Below are 14315 nucleotides of genomic sequence, written 5' to 3'. Positions count from 1 at the left end.
CAGTCTCTCTGTAGGCGCGGTTTCGAATCCCGTAGCTGCCGGGGGTTTTGATGTGATCGCGTTAACCTGCCGCTTTTCCTTCAAGTGTAACCTCCTTGAGCTCACATATGTTTGATACATGGAGCATTCTAGCTCCGCCTGACAGTTACAGCTACGATACTTTAGTGGTTAAGGAAAGCGCAGGTTCGAAACCTGGTCACGGCACGAAAACGTCTCTTGACGCTGTCTCCTTAACTGCGACAGCTACAGACAAGTGGCGTCGCTACCGTACGGCGGGCACGGCTTTTTCTTGCTGTGGATGGCCTAAAGAGACGCTTCCAGTGGGAGAGCAGTGGAAATACATGGCACGGCGATTGCCAAGATACTTCCATTTCGAAGTGATCTTTGTAGTACAAACGAAACGTTTTGCCGCTGCTGATCCAACGGTAACGTGGCCGAGCGGTCTAAGGCGCTGGTTTTAGGCACCAGTCTCTCCGGAGGCGTGGGTTCGAATCCCACCGTTGCCACTTTTTACGTCTCATTTTTGTGCCGTTGCGGTGTGTCCTCGTGGGGTAGGACGCAGCTCTTGTGACGCGCGTGTTGTGTAGGTAGCGTGGCCGAGCGGTCTAAGGCGCTGGTTTCAGGCACCATTCTCTTCGGAGGCGTGGGTTCCAATCCCACAGCTGCCGAACGTGTAATGTTTCCTGTGTCGAAGGCAGATGCACTCATTGCCCGCAAAGGAAACAGCACAACAAGGCGTGAGCGTCTGCTTGGTGAATTGTCGTAGAACAGTGCGTGGTGCAACGACAGGATCTGTAGGCACCTTTTGCTCTCATCATTGCTGGCGTTCGTCTCCACGAAATGCGTCCGGAGCACGCCGTTCTATAACGCGAGAGAGTGGATTTTTTACAGTTGTCGTCAGTTAACCGTGGGCGGCTGCTGCGTTCGCTGGAAAGAGCACTGCCGTCGTTGTCCGGTGTGGTCTAGTGGCTGGGATACCTGGCTCTCACCCAGGAGGCCCGGGTTCGATTCCCGGTACCGGAATTGCGCGTTTTTGTTGCTCCTCCTATGCGACTTGTCTCGACTTTGCTCGACTGACGCTACGCTGACGCGTGCAGAAAGCTACGTTAAGTATGACTCGCGGCAACACCTGACGGCGAGAGAGATGCGGCGTCTATCCACTTGTTATCGAGCCACATACCGGTACCTGTAGTCAAGAGGCTTGGAGGACTGCAAGACATTGCCACGGAGGTGAATGCAGCTAACCACTGTAGTTAGAGTCCTGACAGCGCAGGCACGTTCATTTGCTCGTATACATGTGATGGAGACCGTGTCTGACACTGCTGTGGCGTACACCTTGGCCTAGGCTTTGCTGGGTATCGCCACTTGCATTGCAGCCAGCTGCCTTCGCGGGCGCCTCCGTGGCCATGGCCGTGATCGTCTAGTGGTTAGGACATTGCGTTGTGGCCGCAATAACCCAGGTTCGAGTCCTGGTCACGGCAATTTTGAAAGTTTTGCCTTGCTGCCGTTGCAATGGCGAGTACTCGAAATGACAGTACTCTCTTGATTTTTTCACTCGTGTTCCGCAGGCCGCAGTTAGCACTACCACTTCATCCCCAACACGTAATGTCGCCTCCCAGAGCGCAGACGTCCGCTGCTCTCTGTAGTCGAAAAGGGCAGTCGTTTGAAGTGCGATGGATGAGCAGCCAGTCCCAGCAGAACAGGAAGCTGTGGCGTGCACTGTTTCTACAAATGCTAGGAACACTGGCGCACCAAGCAGCGCATGTAGCGTGGCCGAGCGCTTTAAGGCGCTGGTTTAAGGCACCAGTCTCTCTGTAGGCGCGGTTTCGAATCCCGTAGCTGCCGGGGGTTTTGATGTGATCGCGTTAACCTGCCGCTTTTCCTTCAAGTGTAACCTCCTTGAGCTCACATATGTTTGATACATGGAGCATTCTAGCTCCGCCTGACAGTTACAGCTACGATACTTTAGTGGTTAAGGAAAGCGCAGGTTCGAAACCTGGTCACGGCACGAAAACGTCTCTTGACGCTGTCTCCTTAACTGCGACAGCTACAGACAAGTGGCGTCGCTACCGTACGGCGGGCACGGCTTTTTCTTGCTGTGGATGGCCTAAAGAGACGCTTCCAGTGGGAGAGCAGTGGAAATACATGGCACGGCGATTGCCAAGATACTTCCATTTCGAAGTGATCTTTGTAGTACAAACGAAACGTTTTGCCGCTGCTGATCCAACGGTAACGTGGCCGAGCGGTCTAAGGCGCTGGTTTTAGGCACCAGTCTCTCCGGAGGCGTGGGTTCGAATCCCACCGTTGCCACTTTTTACGTCTCATTTTTGTGCCGTTGCGGTGTGTCCTCGTGGGGTAGGACGCAGCTCTTGTGACGCGCGTGTTGTGTAGGTAGCGTGGCCGAGCGGTCTAAGGCGCTGGTTTCAGGCACCATTCTCTTCGGAGGCGTGGGTTCCAATCCCACAGCTGCCGAACGTGTAATGTTTCCTGTGTCGAAGGCAGATGCACTCATTGCCCGCAAAGGAAACAGCACAACAAGGCGTGAGCGTCTGCTTGGTGAATTGTCGTAGAACAGTGCGTGGTGCAACGACAGGATTTGTAGGCACCTTTTGCTCTCATCATTGCTGGCGTTCGTCTCCACGAAATGCGTCCGGAGCACGCCGTTCTATAACGCGAGAGAGTGGATTTTTTACAGTTGTCGTCAGTTAACCGTGGGCGGCTGCTGCGTTCGCTGGAAAGAGCACTGCCGTCGTTGTCCGGTGTGGTCTAGTGGCTGGGATACCTGGCTCTCACCCAGGAGGCCCGGGTTCGATTCCCGGTACCGGAATTGCGCGTTTTTGTTGCTCCTCCTATGCGACTTGTCTCGACTTTGCTCGACTGACGCTACGCTGACGCGTGCAGAAAGCTACGTTAAGTATGACTCGCGGCAACACCTGACGGCGAGAGAGATGCGGCGTCTATCCACTTGTTATCGAGCCACATACCGGTACCTGTAGTCAAGAGGCTTGGAGGACTGCAAGACATTGCCACGGAGGTGAATGCAGCTAACCACTGTAGTTAGAGTCCTGACAGCGCAGGCACGTTCATTTGCTCGTATACATGTGATGGAGACCGTGTCTGACACTGCTGTGGCGTACACCTTGGCCTAGGCTTTGCTGGGTATCGCCACTTGCATTGCAGCCAGCTGCCTTCGCGGGCGCCTCCGTGGCCATGGCCGTGATCGTCTAGTGGTTAGGACATTGCGTTGTGGCCGCAATAACCCAGGTTCGAATCCTGGTCACGGCAATTTTGAAAGTTTTGCCTTGCTGCCGTTGCAATGGCGAGTACTCGAAATGACAGTACTCTCTTGATTTTTTCACTCGTGTTCCGCAGGCCGCAGTTAGCACTACCACTTCATCCCCAACACGTAATGTCGCCTCCCAGAGCGCAGACGTCCGCTGCTCTCTGTAGTCGAAAAGGGCAGTCGTTTGAAGTGCGATGGATGAGCAGCCAGTCCCAGCAGAACAGGAAGCTGTGGCGTGCACTGTTTCTACAAATGCTAGGAACACTGGCGCACCAAGCAGCGCATGTAGCGTGGCCGAGCGCTTTAAGGCGCTGGTTTAAGGCACCAGTCTCTCTGTAGGCGCGGTTTCGAATCCCGTAGCTGCCGGGGGTTTTGATGTGATCGCGTTAACCTGCCGCTTTTCCTTCAAGTGTAACCTCCTTGAGCTCACATATGTTTGATACATGGAGCATTCTAGCTCCGCCTGACAGTTACAGCTACGATACTTTAGTGGTTAAGGAAAGCGCAGGTTCGAAACCTGGTCACGGCACGAAAACGTCTCTTGACGCTGTCTCCTTAACTGCGACAGCTACAGACAAGTGGCGTCGCTACCGTACGGCGGGCACGGCTTTTTCTTGCTGTGGATGGCCTAAAGAGACGCTTCCAGTGGGAGAGCAGTGGAAATACATGGCACGGCGATTGCCAAGATACTTCCATTTCGAAGTGATCTTTGTAGTACAAACGAAACGTTTTGCCGCTGCTGATCCAACGGTAACGTGGCCGAGCGGTCTAAGGCGCTGGTTTTAGGCACCAGTCTCTCCGGAGGCGTGGGTTCGAATCCCACCGTTGCCACTTTTTACGTCTCATTTTTGTGCCGTTGCGGTGTGTCCTCGTGGGGTAGGACGCAGCTCTTGTGACGCGCGTGTTGTGTAGGTAGCGTGGCCGAGCGGTCTAAGGCGCTGGTTTCAGGCACCATTCTCTTCGGAGGCGTGGGTTCCAATCCCACAGCTGCCGAACGTGTAATGTTTCCTGTGTCGAAGGCAGATGCACTCATTGCCCGCAAAGGAAACAGCACAACAAGGCGTGAGCGTCTGCTTGGTGAATTGTCGTAGAACAGTGCGTGGTGCAACGACAGGATTTGTAGGCACCTTTTGCTCTCATCATTGCTGGCGTTCGTCTCCACGAAATGCGTCCGGAGCACGCCGTTCTATAACGCGAGAGAGTGGATTTTTTACAGTTGTCGTCAGTTAACCGTGGGCGGCTGCTGCGTTCGCTGGAAAGAGCACTGCCGTCGTTGTCCGGTGTGGTCTAGTGGCTGGGATACCTGGCTCTCACCCAGGAGGCCCGGGTTCGATTCCCGGTACCGGAATTGCGCGTTTTTGTTGCTCCTCCTATGCGACTTGTCTCGACTTTGCTCGACTGACGCTACGCTGACGCGTGCAGAAAGCTACGTTAAGTATGACTCGCGGCAACACCTGACGGCGAGAGAGATGCGGCGTCTATCCACTTGTTATCGAGCCACATACCGGTACCTGTAGTCAAGAGGCTTGGAGGACTGCAAGACATTGCCACGGAGGTGAATGCAGCTAACCACTGTAGTTAGAGTCCTGACAGCGCAGGCACGTTCATTTGCTCGTATACATGTGATGGAGACCGTGTCTGACACTGCTGTGGCGTACACCTTGGCCTAGGCTTTGCTGGGTATCGCCACTTGCATTGCAGCCAGCTGCCTTCGCGGGCGCCTCCGTGGCCATGGCCGTGATCGTCTAGTGGTTAGGACATTGCGTTGTGGCCGCAATAACCCAGGTTCGAATCCTGGTCACGGCAATTTTGAAAGTTTTGCCTTGCTGCCGTTGCAATGGCGAGTACTCGAAATGACAGTACTCTCTTGATTTTTTCACTCGTGTTCCGCAGGCCGCAGTTAGCACTACCACTTCATCCCCAACACGTAATGTCGCCTCCCAGAGCGCAGACGTCCGCTGCTCTCTGTAGTCGAAAAGGGCAGTCGTTTGAAGTGCGATGGATGAGCAGCCAGTCCCAGCAGAACAGGAAGCTGTGGCGTGCACTGTTTCTACAAATGCTAGGAACACTGGCGCACCAAGCAGCGCATGTAGCGTGGCCGAGCGCTTTAAGGCGCTGGTTTAAGGCACCAGTCTCTCTGTAGGCGCGGTTTCGAATCCCGTAGCTGCCGGGGGTTTTGATGTGATCGCGTTAACCTGCCGCTTTTCCTTCAAGTGTAACCTCCTTGAGCTCACATATGTTTGATACATGGAGCATTCTAGCTCCGCCTGACAGTTACAGCTACGATACTTTAGTGGTTAAGGAAAGCGCAGGTTCGAAACCTGGTCACGGCACGAAAACGTCTCTTGACGCTGTCTCCTTAACTGCGACAGCTACAGACAAGTGGCGTCGCTACCGTACGGCGGGCACGGCTTTTTCTTGCTGTGGATGGCCTAAAGAGACGCTTCCAGTGGGAGAGCAGTGGAAATACATGGCACGGCGATTGCCAAGATACTTCCATTTCGAAGTGATCTTTGTAGTACAAACGAAACGTTTTGCCGCTGCTGATCCAACGGTAACGTGGCCGAGCGGTCTAAGGCGCTGGTTTTAGGCACCAGTCTCTCCGGAGGCGTGGGTTCGAATCCCACCGTTGCCACTTTTTACGTCTCATTTTTGTGCCGTTGCGGTGTGTCCTCGTGGGGTAGGACGCAGCTCTTGTGACGCGCGTGTTGTGTAGGTAGCGTGGCCGAGCGGTCTAAGGCGCTGGTTTCAGGCACCATTCTCTTCGGAGGCGTGGGTTCCAATCCCACAGCTGCCGAACGTGTAATGTTTCCTGTGTCGAAGGCAGATGCACTCATTGCCCGCAAAGGAAACAGCACAACAAGGCGTGAGCGTCTGCTTGGTGAATTGTCGTAGAACAGTGCGTGGTGCAACGACAGGATTTGTAGGCACCTTTTGCTCTCATCATTGCTGGCGTTCGTCTCCACGAAATGCGTCCGGAGCACGCCGTTCTATAACGCGAGAGAGTGGATTTTTTACAGTTGTCGTCAGTTAACCGTGGGCGGCTGCTGCGTTCGCTGGAAAGAGCACTGCCGTCGTTGTCCGGTGTGGTCTAGTGGCTGGGATACCTGGCTCTCACCCAGGAGGCCCGGGTTCGATTCCCGGTACCGGAATTGCGCGTTTTTGTTGCTCCTCCTATGCGACTTGTCTCGACTTTGCTCGACTGACGCTACGCTGACGCGTGCAGAAAGCTACGTTAAGTATGACTCGCGGCAACACCTGACGGCGAGAGAGATGCGGCGTCTATCCACTTGTTATCGAGCCACATACCGGTACCTGTAGTCAAGAGGCTTGGAGGACTGCAAGACATTGCCACGGAGGTGAATGCAGCTAACCACTGTAGTTAGAGTCCTGACAGCGCAGGCACGTTCATTTGCTCGTATACATGTGATGGAGACCGTGTCTGACACTGCTGTGGCGTACACCTTGGCCTAGGCTTTGCTGGGTATCGCCACTTGCATTGCAGCCAGCTGCCTTCGCGGGCGCCTCCGTGGCCATGGCCGTGATCGTCTAGTGGTTAGGACATTGCGTTGTGGCCGCAATAACCCAGGTTCGAATCCTGGTCACGGCAATTTTGAAAGTTTTGCCTTGCTGCCGTTGCAATGGCGAGTACTCGAAATGACAGTACTCTCTTGATTTTTTCACTCGTGTTCCGCAGGCCGCAGTTAGCACTACCACTTCATCCCCAACACGTAATGTCGCCTCCCAGAGCGCAGACGTCCGCTGCTCTCTGTAGTCGAAAAGGGCAGTCGTTTGAAGTGCGATGGATGAGCAGCCAGTCCCAGCAGAACAGGAAGCTGTGGCGTGCACTGTTTCTACAAATGCTAGGAACACTGGCGCACCAAGCAGCGCATGTAGCGTGGCCGAGCGCTTTAAGGCGCTGGTTTAAGGCACCAGTCTCTCTGTAGGCGCGGTTTCGAATCCCGTAGCTGCCGGGGGTTTTGATGTGATCGCGTTAACCTGCCGCTTTTCCTTCAAGTGTAACCTCCTTGAGCTCACATATGTTTGATACATGGAGCATTCTAGCTCCGCCTGACAGTTACAGCTACGATACTTTAGTGGTTAAGGAAAGCGCAGGTTCGAAACCTGGTCACGGCACGAAAACGTCTCTTGACGCTGTCTCCTTAACTGCGACAGCTACAGACAAGTGGCGTCGCTACCGTACGGCGGGCACGGCTTTTTCTTGCTGTGGATGGCCTAAAGAGACGCTTCCAGTGGGAGAGCAGTGGAAATACATGGCACGGCGATTGCCAAGATACTTCCATTTCGAAGTGATCTTTGTAGTACAAACGAAACGTTTTGCCGCTGCTGATCCAACGGTAACGTGGCCGAGCGGTCTAAGGCGCTGGTTTTAGGCACCAGTCTCTCCGGAGGCGTGGGTTCGAATCCCACCGTTGCCACTTTTTACGTCTCATTTTTGTGCCGTTGCGGTGTGTCCTCGTGGGGTAGGACGCAGCTCTTGTGACGCGCGTGTTGTGTAGGTAGCGTGGCCGAGCGGTCTAAGGCGCTGGTTTCAGGCACCATTCTCTTCGGAGGCGTGGGTTCCAATCCCACAGCTGCCGAACGTGTAATGTTTCCTGTGTCGAAGGCAGATGCACTCATTGCCCGCAAAGGAAACAGCACAACAAGGCGTGAGCGTCTGCTTGGTGAATTGTCGTAGAACAGTGCGTGGTGCAACGACAGGATCTGTAGGCACCTTTTGCTCTCATCATTGCTGGCGTTCGTCTCCACGAAATGCGTCCGGAGCACGCCGTTCTATAACGCGAGAGAGTGGATTTTTTACAGTTGTCGTCAGTTAACCGTGGGCGGCTGCTGCGTTCGCTGGAAAGAGCACTGCCGTCGTTGTCCGGTGTGGTCTAGTGGCTGGGATACCTGGCTCTCACCCAGGAGGCCCGGGTTCGATTCCCGGTACCGGAATTGCGCGTTTTTGTTGCTCCTCCTATGCGACTTGTCTCGACTTTGCTCGACTGACGCTACGCTGACGCGTGCAGAAAGCTACGTTAAGTATGACTCGCGGCAACACCTGACGGCGAGAGAGATGCGGCGTCTATCCACTTGTTATCGAGCCACATACCGGTACCTGTAGTCAAGAGGCTTGGAGGACTGCAAGACATTGCCACGGAGGTGAATGCAGCTAACCACTGTAGTTAGAGTCCTGACAGCGCAGGCACGTTCATTTGCTCGTATACATGTGATGGAGACCGTGTCTGACACTGCTGTGGCGTACACCTTGGCCTAGGCTTTGCTGGGTATCGCCACTTGCATTGCAGCCAGCTGCCTTCGCGGGCGCCTCCGTGGCCATGGCCGTGATCGTCTAGTGGTTAGGACATTGCGTTGTGGCCGCAATAACCCAGGTTCGAGTCCTGGTCACGGCAATTTTGAAAGTTTTGCCTTGCTGCCGTTGCAATGGCGAGTACTCGAAATGACAGTACTCTCTTGATTTTTTCACTCGTGTTCCGCAGGCCGCAGTTAGCACTACCACTTCATCCCCAACACGTAATGTCGCCTCCCAGAGCGCAGACGTCCGCTGCTCTCTGTAGTCGAAAAGGGCAGTCGTTTGAAGTGCGATGGATGAGCAGCCAGTCCCAGCAGAACAGGAAGCTGTGGCGTGCACTGTTTCTACAAATGCTAGGAACACTGGCGCACCAAGCAGCGCATGTAGCGTGGCCGAGCGCTTTAAGGCGCTGGTTTAAGGCACCAGTCTCTCTGTAGGCGCGGTTTCGAATCCCGTAGCTGCCGGGGGTTTTGATGTGATCGCGTTAACCTGCCGCTTTTCCTTCAAGTGTAACCTCCTTGAGCTCACATATGTTTGATACATGGAGCATTCTAGCTCCGCCTGACAGTTACAGCTACGATACTTTAGTGGTTAAGGAAAGCGCAGGTTCGAAACCTGGTCACGGCACGAAAACGTCTCTTGACGCTGTCTCCTTAACTGCGACAGCTACAGACAAGTGGCGTCGCTACCGTACGGCGGGCACGGCTTTTTCTTGCTGTGGATGGCCTAAAGAGACGCTTCCAGTGGGAGAGCAGTGGAAATACATGGCACGGCGATTGCCAAGATACTTCCATTTCGAAGTGATCTTTGTAGTACAAACGAAACGTTTTGCCGCTGCTGATCCAACGGTAACGTGGCCGAGCGGTCTAAGGCGCTGGTTTTAGGCACCAGTCTCTCCGGAGGCGTGGGTTCGAATCCCACCGTTGCCACTTTTTACGTCTCATTTTTGTGCCGTTGCGGTGTGTCCTCGTGGGGTAGGACGCAGCTCTTGTGACGCGCGTGTTGTGTAGGTAGCGTGGCCGAGCGGTCTAAGGCGCTGGTTTCAGGCACCATTCTCTTCGGAGGCGTGGGTTCCAATCCCACAGCTGCCGAACGTGTAATGTTTCCTGTGTCGAAGGCAGATGCACTCATTGCCCGCAAAGGAAACAGCACAACAAGGCGTGAGCGTCTGCTTGGTGAATTGTCGTAGAACAGTGCGTGGTGCAACGACAGGATTTGTAGGCACCTTTTGCTCTCATCATTGCTGGCGTTCGTCTCCACGAAATGCGTCCGGAGCACGCCGTTCTATAACGCGAGAGAGTGGATTTTTTACAGTTGTCGTCAGTTAACCGTGGGCGGCTGCTGCGTTCGCTGGAAAGAGCACTGCCGTCGTTGTCCGGTGTGGTCTAGTGGCTAGGATACCTGGCTCTCACCCAGGAGGCCCGGGTTCGATTCCCGGTACCGGAATTGCGCGTTTTTGTTGCTCCTCCTATGCGACTTGTCTCGACTTTGCTCGACTGACGCTACGCTGACGCGTGCAGAAAGCTACGTTAAGTATGACTCGCGGCAACACCTGACGGCGAGAGAGATGCGGCGTCTATCCACTTGTTATCGAGCCACATACCGGTACCTGTAGTCAAGAGGCTTGGAGGACTGCAAGACATTGCCACGGAGGTGAATGCAGCTAACCACTGTAGTTAGAGTCCTGACAGCGCAGGCACGTTCATTTGCTCGTATACATGTGATGGAGACCGTGTCTGACACTGCTGTGGCGTACACCTTGGCCTAGGCTTTGCTGGGTATCGCCACTTGCATTGCAGCCAGCTGCCTTCGCGGGCGCCTCCGTGGCCATGGCCGTGATCGTCTAGTGGTTAGGACATTGCGTTGTGGCCGCAATAACCCAGGTTCGAATCCTGGTCACGGCAATTTTGAAAGTTTTGCCTTGCTGCCGTTGCAATGGCGAGTACTCGAAATGACAGTACTCTCTTGATTTTTTCACTCGTGTTCCGCAGGCCGCAGTTAGCACTACCACTTCATCCCCAACACGTAATGTCGCCTCCCAGAGCGCAGACGTCCGCTGCTCTCTGTAGTCGAAAAGGGCAGTCGTTTGAAGTGCGATGGATGAGCAGCCAGTCCCAGCAGAACAGGAAGCTGTGGCGTGCACTGTTTCTACAAATGCTAGGAACACTGGCGCACCAAGCAGCGCATGTAGCGTGGCCGAGCGCTTTAAGGCGCTGGTTTAAGGCACCAGTCTCTCTGTAGGCGCGGTTTCGAATCCCGTAGCTGCCGGGGGTTTTGATGTGATCGCGTTAACCTGCCGCTTTTCCTTCAAGTGTAACCTCCTTGAGCTCACATATGTTTGATACATGGAGCATTCTAGCTCCGCCTGACAGTTACAGCTACGATACTTTAGTGGTTAAGGAAAGCGCAGGTTCGAAACCTGGTCACGGCACGAAAACGTCTCTTGACGCTGTCTCCTTAACTGCGACAGCTACAGACAAGTGGCGTCGCTACCGTACGGCGGGCACGGCTTTTTCTTGCTGTGGATGGCCTAAAGAGACGCTTCCAGTGGGAGAGCAGTGGAAATACATGGCACGGCGATTGCCAAGATACTTCCATTTCGAAGTGATCTTTGTAGTACAAACGAAACGTTTTGCCGCTGCTGATCCAACGGTAACGTGGCCGAGCGGTCTAAGGCGCTGGTTTTAGGCACCAGTCTCTCCGGAGGCGTGGGTTCGAATCCCACCGTTGCCACTTTTTACGTCTCATTTTTGTGCCGTTGCGGTGTGTCCTCGTGGGGTAGGACGCAGCTCTTGTGACGCGCGTGTTGTGTAGGTAGCGTGGCCGAGCGGTCTAAGGCGCTGGTTTCAGGCACCATTCTCTTCGGAGGCGTGGGTTCCAATCCCACAGCTGCCGAACGTGTAATGTTTCCTGTGTCGAAGGCAGATGCACTCATTGCCCGCAAAGGAAACAGCACAACAAGGCGTGAGCGTCTGCTTGGTGAATTGTCGTAGAACAGTGCGTGGTGCAACGACAGGATTTGTAGGCACCTTTTGCTCTCATCATTGCTGGCGTTCGTCTCCACGAAATGCGTCCGGAGCACGCCGTTCTATAACGCGAGAGAGTGGATTTTTTACAGTTGTCGTCAGTTAACCGTGGGCGGCTGCTGCGTTCGCTGGAAAGAGCACTGCCGTCGTTGTCCGGTGTGGTCTAGTGGCTAGGATACCTGGCTCTCACCCAGGAGGCCCGGGTTCGATTCCCGGTACCGGAATTGCGCGTTTTTGTTGCTCCTCCTATGCGACTTGTCTCGACTTTGCTCGACTGACGCTACGCTGACGCGTGCAGAAAGCTACGTTAAGTATGACTCGCGGCAACACCTGACGGCGAGAGAGATGCGGCGTCTATCCACTTGTTATCGAGCCACATACCGGTACCTGTAGTCAAGAGGCTTGGAGGACTGCAAGACATTGCCACGGAGGTGAATGCAGCTAACCACTGTAGTTAGAGTCCTGACAGCGCAGGCACGTTCATTTGCTCGTATACATGTGATGGAGACCGTGTCTGACACTGCTGTGGCGTACACCTTGGCCTAGGCTTTGCTGGGTATCGCCACTTGCATTGCAGCCAGCTGCCTTCGCGGGCGCCTCCGTGGCCATGGCCGTGATCGTCTAGTGGTTAGGACATTGCGTTGTGGCCGCAATAACCCAGGTTCGAATCCTGGTCACGGCAATTTTGAAAGTTTTGCCTTGCTGCCGTTGCAATGGCGAGTACTCGAAATGACAGTACTCTCTTGATTTTTTCACTCGTGTTCCGCAGGCCGCAGTTAGCACTACCACTTCATCCCCAACACGTAATGTCGCCTCCCAGAGCGCAGACGTCCGCTGCTCTCTGTAGTCGAAAAGGGCAGTCGTTTGAAGTGCGATGGATGAGCAGCCAGTCCCAGCAGAACAGGAAGCTGTGGCGTGCACTGTTTCTACAAATGCTAGGAACACTGGCGCACCAAGCAGCGCATGTAGCGTGGCCGAGCGCTTTAAGGCGCTGGTTTAAGGCACCAGTCTCTCTGTAGGCGCGGTTTCGAATCCCGTAGCTGCCGGGGGTTTTGATGTGATCGCGTTAACCTGCCGCTTTTCCTTCAAGTGTAACCTCCTTGAGCTCACATATGTTTGATACATGGAGCATTCTAGCTCCGCCTGACAGTTACAGCTACGATACTTTAGTGGTTAAGGAAAGCGCAGGTTCGAAACCTGGTCACGGCACGAAAACGTCTCTTGACGCTGTCTCCTTAACTGCGACAGCTACAGACAAGTGGCGTCGCTACCGTACGGCGGGCACGGCTTTTTCTTGCTGTGGATGGCCTAAAGAGACGCTTCCAGTGGGAGAGCAGTGGAAATACATGGCACGGCGATTGCCAAGATACTTCCATTTCGAAGTGATCTTTGTAGTACAAACGAAACGTTTTGCCGCTGCTGATCCAACGGTAACGTGGCCGAGCGGTCTAAGGCGCTGGTTTTAGGCACCAGTCTCTCCGGAGGCGTGGGTTCGAATCCCACCGTTGCCACTTTTTACGTCTCATTTTTGTGCCGTTGCGGTGTGTCCTCGTGGGGTAGGACGCAGCTCTTGTGACGCGCGTGTTGTGTAGGTAGCGTGGCCGAGCGGTCTAAGGCGCTGGTTTCAGGCACCATTCTCTTCGGAGGCGTGGGTTCCAATCCCACAGCTGCCGAACGTGTAATGTTTCCTGTGTCGAAGGCAGATGCACTCATTGCCCGCAAAGGAAACAGCACAACAAGGCGTGAGCGTCTGCTTGGTGAATTGTCGTAGAACAGTGCGTGGTGCAACGACAGGATTTGTAGGCACCTTTTGCTCTCATCATTGCTGGCGTTCGTCTCCACGAAATGCGTCCGGAGCACGCCGTTCTATAACGCGAGAGAGTGGATTTTTTACAGTTGTCGTCAGTTAACCGTGGGCGGCTGCTGCGTTCGCTGGAAAGAGCACTGCCGTCGTTGTCCGGTGTGGTCTAGTGGCTAGGATACCTGGCTCTCACCCAGGAGGCCCGGGTTCGATTCCCGGTACCGGAATTGCGCGTTTTTGTTGCTCCTCCTATGCGACTTGTCTCGACTTTGCTCGACTGACGCTACGCTGACGCGTGCAGAAAGCTACGTTAAGTATGACTCGCGGCAACACCTGACGGCGAGAGAGATGCGGCGTCTATCCACTTGTTATCGAGCCACATACCGGTACCTGTAGTCAAGAGGCTTGGAGGACTGCAAGACATTGCCACGGAGGTGAATGCAGCTAACCACTGTAGTTAGAGTCCTGACAGCGCAGGCACGTTCATTTGCTCGTATACATGTGATGGAGACCGTGTCTGACACTGCTGTGGCGTACACCTTGGCCTAGGCTTTGCTGGGTATCGCCACTTGCATTGCAGCCAGCTGCCTTCGCGGGCGCCTCCGTGGCCATGGCCGTGATCGTCTAGTGGTTAGGACATTGCGTTGTGGCCGCAATAACCCAGGTTCGAATCCTGGTCACGGCAATTTTGAAAGTTTTGCCTTGCTGCCGTTGCAATGGCGAGTACTCGAAATGACAGTACTCTCTTGATTTTTTCACTCGTGTTCCGCAGGCCGCAGTTAGCACTACCACTTCATCCCCAACACGTAATGTCGCCTCCCAGAGCGCAGACGTCCGCTGCTCTCTGTAGTCGAAAAGGGCAGTCGTTTGAAGTGCGATGGATGAGCAGCC

At 54.5% G+C, this 14315-nt stretch overlaps 24 non-coding genes across 24 annotated transcripts; all 24 read left to right on the top strand.

The window, feature by feature from the left end:
* The first annotated feature begins 424 nt into the window (after nucleotides 1–424).
* Nucleotides 425–506, top strand: Trnal-uag. Its single transcript has one exon. It is a non-coding gene; the product is annotated as a tRNA-Leu (tRNA).
* Nucleotides 507–951: 445 nt separating this feature from the next.
* Nucleotides 952–1023, top strand: Trnae-cuc. The gene has a single exon. It is a non-coding gene; the product is annotated as a tRNA-Glu (tRNA).
* A 386-nt stretch (nucleotides 1024–1409) lies between these two features.
* Trnah-gug lies at nucleotides 1410–1481 on the top strand. The gene has a single exon. It is a non-coding gene; the product is annotated as a tRNA-His (tRNA).
* A 747-nt stretch (nucleotides 1482–2228) lies between these two features.
* On the top strand, nucleotides 2229–2310 carry Trnal-uag. The gene has a single exon. It is a non-coding gene; the product is annotated as a tRNA-Leu (tRNA).
* A 445-nt stretch (nucleotides 2311–2755) lies between these two features.
* Nucleotides 2756–2827, top strand: Trnae-cuc. The gene has a single exon. It is a non-coding gene; the product is annotated as a tRNA-Glu (tRNA).
* Nucleotides 2828–3213: 386 nt separating this feature from the next.
* On the top strand, nucleotides 3214–3285 carry Trnah-gug. Its single transcript has one exon. It is a non-coding gene; the product is annotated as a tRNA-His (tRNA).
* A 747-nt stretch (nucleotides 3286–4032) lies between these two features.
* On the top strand, nucleotides 4033–4114 carry Trnal-uag. Its single transcript has one exon. It is a non-coding gene; the product is annotated as a tRNA-Leu (tRNA).
* Nucleotides 4115–4559: 445 nt separating this feature from the next.
* Nucleotides 4560–4631, top strand: Trnae-cuc. The gene has a single exon. It is a non-coding gene; the product is annotated as a tRNA-Glu (tRNA).
* Nucleotides 4632–5017: 386 nt separating this feature from the next.
* Trnah-gug lies at nucleotides 5018–5089 on the top strand. The gene has a single exon. It is a non-coding gene; the product is annotated as a tRNA-His (tRNA).
* A 747-nt stretch (nucleotides 5090–5836) lies between these two features.
* Nucleotides 5837–5918, top strand: Trnal-uag. The gene has a single exon. It is a non-coding gene; the product is annotated as a tRNA-Leu (tRNA).
* Nucleotides 5919–6363: 445 nt separating this feature from the next.
* Nucleotides 6364–6435, top strand: Trnae-cuc. The gene has a single exon. It is a non-coding gene; the product is annotated as a tRNA-Glu (tRNA).
* Nucleotides 6436–6821: 386 nt separating this feature from the next.
* Trnah-gug lies at nucleotides 6822–6893 on the top strand. Its single transcript has one exon. It is a non-coding gene; the product is annotated as a tRNA-His (tRNA).
* Nucleotides 6894–7640: 747 nt separating this feature from the next.
* On the top strand, nucleotides 7641–7722 carry Trnal-uag. Its single transcript has one exon. It is a non-coding gene; the product is annotated as a tRNA-Leu (tRNA).
* A 445-nt stretch (nucleotides 7723–8167) lies between these two features.
* Nucleotides 8168–8239, top strand: Trnae-cuc. The gene has a single exon. It is a non-coding gene; the product is annotated as a tRNA-Glu (tRNA).
* A 386-nt stretch (nucleotides 8240–8625) lies between these two features.
* Nucleotides 8626–8697, top strand: Trnah-gug. Its single transcript has one exon. It is a non-coding gene; the product is annotated as a tRNA-His (tRNA).
* A 747-nt stretch (nucleotides 8698–9444) lies between these two features.
* On the top strand, nucleotides 9445–9526 carry Trnal-uag. The gene has a single exon. It is a non-coding gene; the product is annotated as a tRNA-Leu (tRNA).
* A 445-nt stretch (nucleotides 9527–9971) lies between these two features.
* Trnae-cuc lies at nucleotides 9972–10043 on the top strand. Its single transcript has one exon. It is a non-coding gene; the product is annotated as a tRNA-Glu (tRNA).
* Nucleotides 10044–10429: 386 nt separating this feature from the next.
* Nucleotides 10430–10501, top strand: Trnah-gug. The gene has a single exon. It is a non-coding gene; the product is annotated as a tRNA-His (tRNA).
* A 747-nt stretch (nucleotides 10502–11248) lies between these two features.
* Nucleotides 11249–11330, top strand: Trnal-uag. The gene has a single exon. It is a non-coding gene; the product is annotated as a tRNA-Leu (tRNA).
* Nucleotides 11331–11775: 445 nt separating this feature from the next.
* Nucleotides 11776–11847, top strand: Trnae-cuc. Its single transcript has one exon. It is a non-coding gene; the product is annotated as a tRNA-Glu (tRNA).
* A 386-nt stretch (nucleotides 11848–12233) lies between these two features.
* Nucleotides 12234–12305, top strand: Trnah-gug. Its single transcript has one exon. It is a non-coding gene; the product is annotated as a tRNA-His (tRNA).
* Nucleotides 12306–13052: 747 nt separating this feature from the next.
* Trnal-uag lies at nucleotides 13053–13134 on the top strand. The gene has a single exon. It is a non-coding gene; the product is annotated as a tRNA-Leu (tRNA).
* A 445-nt stretch (nucleotides 13135–13579) lies between these two features.
* On the top strand, nucleotides 13580–13651 carry Trnae-cuc. Its single transcript has one exon. It is a non-coding gene; the product is annotated as a tRNA-Glu (tRNA).
* A 386-nt stretch (nucleotides 13652–14037) lies between these two features.
* Trnah-gug lies at nucleotides 14038–14109 on the top strand. Its single transcript has one exon. It is a non-coding gene; the product is annotated as a tRNA-His (tRNA).
* Nucleotides 14110–14315: the final 206 nt, after the last annotated feature.

The sequence above is a fragment of the Schistocerca piceifrons genome, unplaced genomic scaffold, assembly GCF_021461385.2.
Source record: "Schistocerca piceifrons isolate TAMUIC-IGC-003096 unplaced genomic scaffold, iqSchPice1.1 HiC_scaffold_690, whole genome shotgun sequence".
Taxonomy (NCBI): domain Eukaryota; kingdom Metazoa; phylum Arthropoda; class Insecta; order Orthoptera; family Acrididae; genus Schistocerca; species Schistocerca piceifrons.
Note: the sequence above shows the minus strand (reverse complement) of the source record. Positions and strands in the feature narration are given on the sequence as shown.